This window comes from Lycium ferocissimum, chromosome 1 (genome assembly GCF_029784015.1).
Source record: "Lycium ferocissimum isolate CSIRO_LF1 chromosome 1, AGI_CSIRO_Lferr_CH_V1, whole genome shotgun sequence".
Taxonomy (NCBI): domain Eukaryota; kingdom Viridiplantae; phylum Streptophyta; class Magnoliopsida; order Solanales; family Solanaceae; genus Lycium; species Lycium ferocissimum.
In genome coordinates, this window is record NC_081342.1 from 36,189,849 (window position 1) to 36,198,120 (window position 8,272).

Here is an 8,272-nt window from a genome sequence, read left to right on the forward strand (position 1 = left end):
GCATAGATGTTATTGATGATATGGATATGTTATTGCCCGATGTGATTAGAATAATGATGAATGAAAAGTATGATATGATTACATGGCTCACCCAGTATGTGATGTATAAGTATGTCAAGGGTGCCCGGGTGGGATAGCACCGGGTGCCCGTCGCGGCCCTCTAGTCGGGTCGTGACATATGGTCAAGCTATGGCTTATATGTCTTTGTATGATTGGTTTTCAAATATTGCATAAAAAGTTTCGTTTTCAAAAGAGTTTTGTAACTGCGAACATCCGTAACTTTCACAGACAGAACCGGATGGCTTTGATATGCTCGTAAATGATTCTATGACGTATAATGACTATGATTTTCATGGGCGGGCCCGACTTGAGTCGACACCCCTCCGTGGGCCCCGCCACTTTCCTTACGTACTTCTGACGATTTTTGAAAGGATATGATATGACTATTATTTCGATTTCAAGTACGATCAGTCTACTTATCTTTTGAGTTTGTAATAATGATTCGATAACATATGATGACTATGATTTTCGTAGGCGGGCCCGGATTGGGTTGACGCTCGTCCGTGGGTCCCGCGATCTTCTTCTGTACAATTTTGATGGCTTTTGAAAGAATTCAATATGACTACCTTTCCGACCCCCGAGTATGATTATATATTTGTATGCAGTCAAATAATGATTCGTATACTTATGATTCCGATAAGTAACTATGGTTTCTGAAGTTCGGTTTGATATGTTCCCGAGTGATATTCGGAAGAAAGTCTGATTTGACTACTGTTTTGGCTTATAAATAACAATCCATTTTGATTACTCTATTGAGTCTTTGTGAATGTTTGGCATTGCATATGATTTTCTACGATTAACTCGCTCGTGCGTTACGTTATTACCTCTTTCGCCGAGTCCGGTATCGGTATGTTATCGTGCACACTATGTTATATTCCGAAGTATGATGTGATTCTGAAGTATGATGTGTTTTCCGAAGTATGATGTGATATGATGTATGATGTGATACGGAATATGATGTGTTCGGAGGTATACAATATTCTGAAGTATGATGTGTTGTGGCGCCCAGATGGAGTGGCGATCACGTTCTGTCCGCCGGGTCCCATTACGGACCGTATGTGATGTGATATGATATGATATGTGATGATCTGATGATACGATATGATATGTGATATGATATGTGATAATATGACGATATGATTTGATTTGAGTCCCTCGCTTTAGAGGGGCTGGGTACGGTATGTTTATGATTATTATATTATATACGGATCGGGCCGTACGTTCCACGGCATTATTATATTATATATGGATCGGGCCGTACGTTCCTCGGCATTATTATATTATATATGGATCGGGCCGTACGTTCCTCGGCATTATCGTATTATTTATGGATCGGGCCGTACGTTCCTCGGCATTCGGTTAATGTCAGCTTACATGATGTGTTTGATTTTCCGTATGTATGAGACAGAAATGTTTTTCAAAAGAAAGCGAAGCATTTTGGCGTTCTTATTATCATATTTGTCTTTTGTATCTCTTATGTATGATTTGTATGTCAGATACAAGCACTTTGGTATTCTTGCTATTGTGCTCACGTTCTGTACTCCTTATTCGGTTATGACTTCGTCTTCTGTATGCCATGCTTTACATGCTCAGTACATATTCCGTACTGACCACCTTTCGGGGCGTTTCATCTTGCGCGGTACCCGAAGATGAGTAAGTGATGTTAGCGAGAAGATATTCCAACCGGATTGGCGAGCTCCATTCTCTCCCGGAGTCTGTTAAAGTTGTGATATCGAGTGTTAAAGTTGTGATATGATATGGAGTTATGTTTGAGCGATATAAGCCGATGTATTATTCTGCATTATGTTACGAACTCCATGTTTGATTTCACACGATGCTAGCTGTTTGATTTGACAAAAATGAAAGGCATGTTTGTTTTCGGAAAAAAAATTTCATTATGTGCTTATGTTATGTTTTACGGGCCAGTATGATTATGAGTATTACAAAAGTCAGCGGGTTCGCTCGGCCCTAGGTAAGGGTCGGGTGCCCATCATGCCTTATCGGAAAGTAGGGTGTGACAAATTGGTATCAGAGCAGTTCGTCCTAGGGGTTGTCTGCAAAGTCGTGTCCAGTAGAGTCTTGTTTATGGTGTGTAGCGTGCCACACTTATAAACTGGAGGCTACGGGGCATCTAGGGTGGCTACTCTTCTTTCACATCTGAGATCGTGCCATAGAGCCAAGTCATAGGAGATGGGACTCCTTACACGATTTGTGATTGCGGTGAAAGAATGACAACGATAGAAGAAAGGGATTGATGATGTTGGAAGTTACTAAGCACACGAGGTAAGCAAAGGTATGAAAGATATATGTTGGGAAAGATATTGAAGTTGCGATTGAAATACAAGTTAAAGATTAAAGGGGGAAAGTAAACAAGAAAGTGTAACAGGTGCCGTTTGAGTTGGGCATACGAGGTATGTTTATCAATTGTGTACTATTGATGATATTGGGAGCCCTGTGTGGATGCGATATGATGTGATATGTATAGATGTATTTTGGCCCTGTGAGGCATTGTTGGTATTTCCTATGTACAGGTTTTGAGATAGTAAGAAATATAGAGGAAACTGCGAAATTTTCCCGAGAATAAAGAGAAAATGAGATGTAGGTTTGTAATGCGACTTGAAAGGCCGTGTCCACCGTAATGGTAAGATTTGAGTAAGTTGCGAGTATGGCTGACCTCGAGAAGGAAGTAATAGTATTATTAAGACAAGAGTACAGAGGAAGAAGTTGATTAGAAAAGGGTAAAGGGTTAAGAAGTGTTATATTATGGGAGTGGTTACGAATAAGATATAATGTGAATACAATGAGGGTTGTTATGAAAATAAGTGAAGCCTAGTGAGAAAATGGCCAAGGTTATGCTGTGATCTATGTAGCTAAAATACAAAGGCAAGTATGAAACGGAAAAACAAGCTATGGAATGAATAAGGAAGGGTTGAGTTAAAGATTAAGAGACGACACGAGATAATGTGCCTAGAATGTTACAAGTTGAGTAAAGGGAATTACAAGAAGGAAAAGTTTAAATCGAGATCCTTAAGACCCCATACAACAAGTTGAACATTCGAGGACGAATGTTCTAAAGGGGGAAAGGGTGTTATACCCCGTACTTTGTACGTTGGAATATTCTAAGTTGGTTGCGACAAGTTATGGACAAGACTTTTAATTTTTGGTTTTGTTGATTTTTGTTTTAATGCACAAGTTGCATATTCATCTTTTCATTGGTATGGAGTGTTAAGGGTAAATTTGGAATAAGAAAAATTTGGGGTTAAAAGTGAATTATGAAAAGTTAAGCATTTCATGAGAATTTGGGGATAGAAGTGAAATTTTGAAAACTTGATATTTCATGAAAATGGCCATATGTGGCCATGTGTGGGATGTGGGCCATAGCCCACATGTGTTAATTATATAAGTGGCAAAAGATGACTAATTAAGTCATCTTCATCATTTAGCACCCTACAAAATTCAAGAACCATGGAGAAAGAGCAAGAGGCCATTCGGCCATGACCAAGAAAAATTGGAGTCCAAAAATTGACAATTATGTTGTTGCTTCATAATTTAAACTCACGTTGACAGCATTATATTTCGTATTTTTGTACGTCGGATTATTCGCAAGCTGAGGTGGGGTCCACACACTGAGATTTTTTTGGGACATGCGACAATTTATATGAATCACATATGTGAAGTTAAACATAACTCAAGAAGGACCCTTGAGCCAAATCAAAGTGGAAGTCCTCCAAACAAATATTTTTAAGTAATGTTTTCGGGTGATCTGACTTCGAGGGGCAGAAATGCTATTATAAGTTTGGAATTTGGAAAAACACCAAAGATAGAAGTTGTAGATAATTGAATTATCTTTCCAACCATAGGTTGTGGGTCCACAGGTGACATCAGGATAAGGAGATATGGACATTTTAAGGCGGAAAGGTCAGTGGGCTAGGCCTAAACCGGGCCCAATCGGGTTAGGCCCATGAACCATGCCTATTTAAGTCTAATTTTAGCCCTTTCCTCTCATTTTTCAGACCAAGAATACCCAGAAAATTCTGGAAAGAGAGAGAGAAGAACCTTGGAGAGAAGAAAAACCAATTTTGACCAAAATGCGAGCCCCAATTAGCCCAGCAAGAGAAAAGTGTTGTCTGTTGCGTTGTCTTTAATTTGAGCTAAAAATCAACCAAGGAGAAGAGTGATAACGTGGGGTTTGCATGCTTAAGGTATGAATATGGTACCTTTTCATTGTTAACGAGTGTATTTAGAATTTTAACGGATTAAAACGGAGGGGATAGTGTGTAGAAATGGATGAAATTCATGAAATTTTGTATGTTGATGTTGAGCCGTGAGTATGGGCTGTTTTGTGGCAAGGAATGAACTAAATTTATTTAGTATGTTTGGATTATTGTGTTGTGGATTCTATGGTGCTAATGAAAGTTTAATGGTTCAAAGTGAAGTTATAGTTGTTTGCGGCTTGTTATGGAGTTTTATATAGTTTATTGAATTTATGGAAGTAATGGATTATTAATGTAGTTCATGAATTCGGAAGGAAGAAAATGTGTTGTGTTGTTTCCTTGAACTTGGAGGTTTCGGGTTTCATTATGTAGTGGATGGAATGTTGTTGAATTGTGTCGAAAGGGTTATTAATGTTAGAATGCGTTTTGAATCGATTATTGATGTTGCTTATATGGTTGTTGGTATTGTTGTTGATAATATTGGCCGAGTTGAATTCTCGGGGTTGTTGAACTTATAGGGGAAATGCTGCCCAAATTTACATAAATAAAGTGCGAGCTCAAAATGGGATTCCGAGGTGCCTATGACTAATGTTTGGTGTCTAATGACGTGTTGTAGATTTTGAGAAGCCGAGACTTGAGTTTGGATTAGCTTAGAAAGCAATCAAGGTATGTAAAGCTTACCTTTCCTTCTTTTGGCATGTCTTAGATATGGCTAAGTTATGATATGTTATGAGCTTCGGGCGTAATTCTATTCTTAAAGTCCGAGCACGTTTACGATGCTTATTTGCTTCTTGATGTTGGCATCCTTATATGGTCAAGCTATGACTTATATGTCTTTGTATGATTGGTTTTCAAATATTGCATAAAAAGTTTCGTTTTCAAAAGAGTTTTGTAACTACGAACGTCCGTAACTTTCAGAGATAGAACCGGATGGCTTTGATATGCTCGTAAATGATTCTATGACGTATAATGACTATGATTTTCATGGGCGGGCCCGACTTGAGTCGACACCCCTCCGTGGGCCCCGCGACTTTCCTTACGTACTTCTGACGATTTTTAAAAGGATATGATATGACTATTATTTCGATTTCAAGTACGATCAGTCTACTTATCTTTTGAGTTTGTAATAATGATTCGATAACATATGATGACTATGATTTTCGTAGGCGGGCCCGGATTGGGTTGACGCTTGTCCGTGGGTCCCGCGATCTTCTTACGTCGTACAATTCGATGGCTTTTGAAAGAATTCAATATGACTACCTTTCCGACCCCCGAGTATGAATATATATTTGTCTGTTGAGTCTGAAATAATGATTCGTATACTTATGATTCCGATACGTAACTATGGTTTCTGAAGTTCGGTTTGATATGTCCCGAGTGATATTCGGAAGAAATTCTGATTTGACTACTGTTTTGGCTTATAAATAACAATCCGTTTTGATTACTCTATTGAGTCTTTGTGAATGTTTGGCATTGCATATGATTTCCTACGATTACTCGCTCGTGCATTCTGTTATTACCTCTTTCGCCGAGTCCCGGGCCGGTATGTTATCGTGCGCACTATGTTATATTCCGAAGTATGATGTGATTTCGAAGTATGTTGTGTTTTCCGAAGTATGATGTGATATGATATATGATGTGGTACGGAATATGATGTGTTCGGAGGTATACAATATTCCGAAATATGATGTGTTGTGGCGCCCAGATGGAGTGGCGACCACGTTCGTCCCCGGTCCCATTACGGACCGTATGTGATATGACATGATATGTGATGATCTGATGATACGATATGATATGTGATAATATGACGATATGATTTGATTTACCGAGTCCCTCACTAGAGGGCTGGGTACGGTATGTTTATTATTATTATATTATATACGGATCGGGCCGTACGTTCCACGACATTATTATATTATATATGGTTCGGGCCGTACGTTCCTCGGCATTATTATATTATATATGGATCGGGCCGTACGTTCCTCGGCATTATCGTATTATTTATGGATCGGGTCGTACGTTCCTCGGCATTCGGTTAATGTCAGCTCACATGATGTGTTTGATTTTCCGTATGTATGAGACAGAAATGTTTTTCAAAAGAAAGCGGAGCATTTTGGCGTTCTGATTATCATATTTGTCTTTTGTATCTCTTATGTATGATTTGTATGTCAGATACAAGCACTTTGGTATTCTGGCTATTGTGCTCACGTTCTGTACTCCTTATTCGGTTACGACTTCGTCTTACGTATGCCATGCTTTACATGCTCGGTACATATTCCTCTCGACCCCCTTTCTTCGGGGGCTGCGTTTCATGCCGCGGTACCCACAGAATGAGTAAGTGATGTTAGAAGAGATATTCCAAGCTGGATTGGCGAGCTCCATTTTCTCTCGGAGTGCTGCCGAGTTAGAGTGTTAAAGTTGTGATTTACGGGGTTATGTTAGAGACTTTTCTTTGAAAAGGTGTCGAGAGTATGATATGTCAGATTTGTTTTGCAAGCGGCTATATAAGCCGATGTATTATTCTGCATTATGTTACGAACTCCATATGTTTACAAATTTCACACGATGGTAGCTCTATTTGATTTGACAAAAATGAAAGGCATGTTTGTTTTCGGAAAAAAAATTTCATTATGTGCTTATGTTATGTTTTGCGGGCCCAGTATGATTATGAGTATTAAAAAAGTCAGCGGGTTTGCTCGGCCCTAGGTAAGGGTCGGGTGCCCATCATGCCCTATCGGAAAGTAGGGTGTGACACATACATCTCCTGAGCTTATCATAAGTTAGCATCATTGTATATTTATCATCAAAACATACATTAGAACTTGAAAGCAACTATAGCTATGTCGGAGTGACATAAGGTCGTGAACCCCCGATTACGTTATAAAGTGATCATAATCGTTACATCTCACTTTGGAGGGACTAACGTTTTAAGGTGAGTGCACATAAGGAAAATATCAGTAGATCATAGTTAACGCCATTAGCTTTGTAGGCACATCATATCATGACCTCTAGAGTCTTTAAACTTAAGCTTATCATCGTCATTATCGTACTCATAGTGTACTTCTTATCTCATATGACTATTTATGAACAAGGACTCTTAGTTTCTGGAATATAGGAAATTCTTGAAGAAGAGGAAAAGCATACTATAGGATTCATGCCTTGGAAATAAAGGTTTAGCCTTACATACCTTTGTCGTTTAATTACTCTATTCCTTGCTCGTTCTACCTTCAAAAGAATTCGTATCGACATTAGCTAAATAATTATAAGAACGTGCTTACCAATGCTAGAGAAAATTGGACAACATTTCCTTTGTTTATACGACTTCCTCCATATCCCATATCAACTCCCAAACATTCATAACAACAATCACAATATCATAAACAACAATCGCCATTCGTTTACATTATTCACATTTCACGATTCCCCTTCAATTATCCAGAATCATGATAATAGTTCACTATCATGTTTCTTCACATATAATACTCATTCCAGGTTATAAATGTCATTCGTAACGTATTTATAATCTCAACATATCAATATCCACAACTCAATCCAAACTTCTACTCAACAATGACCCTATTCCCATATTTATGACCCATTTCACATATTCTTCTACAATTCAAGTGTTTCAACTTTACAATACTTCAAACATCATGAAAATACCATAAAACTTACCTTAGATAATGGTAGAATAAGTCTTGAGTGGAACACTCTCCTTGCACCCAAAACCCTAGTTCACTTTCCTTGGGATATCTTGACTTAGATGACTTTAATGAGGTTTCATACACTTGATTCACTTGAATTATTGATATTGATCTTTGATTTACTTTGTTTTCTTGTGGATGAAATATATGGAACCTTCTAGAGGTCTTGAGAGAGATGAAGAAAATGTGGGAAATGAAATAAATTAAGTGGGAGCACACATATATAATAAGAACTTGTTCAGCTCGTCGGGACTTCCACGGACACTTTCATGGTCCGTGGAACATGGTATGGTC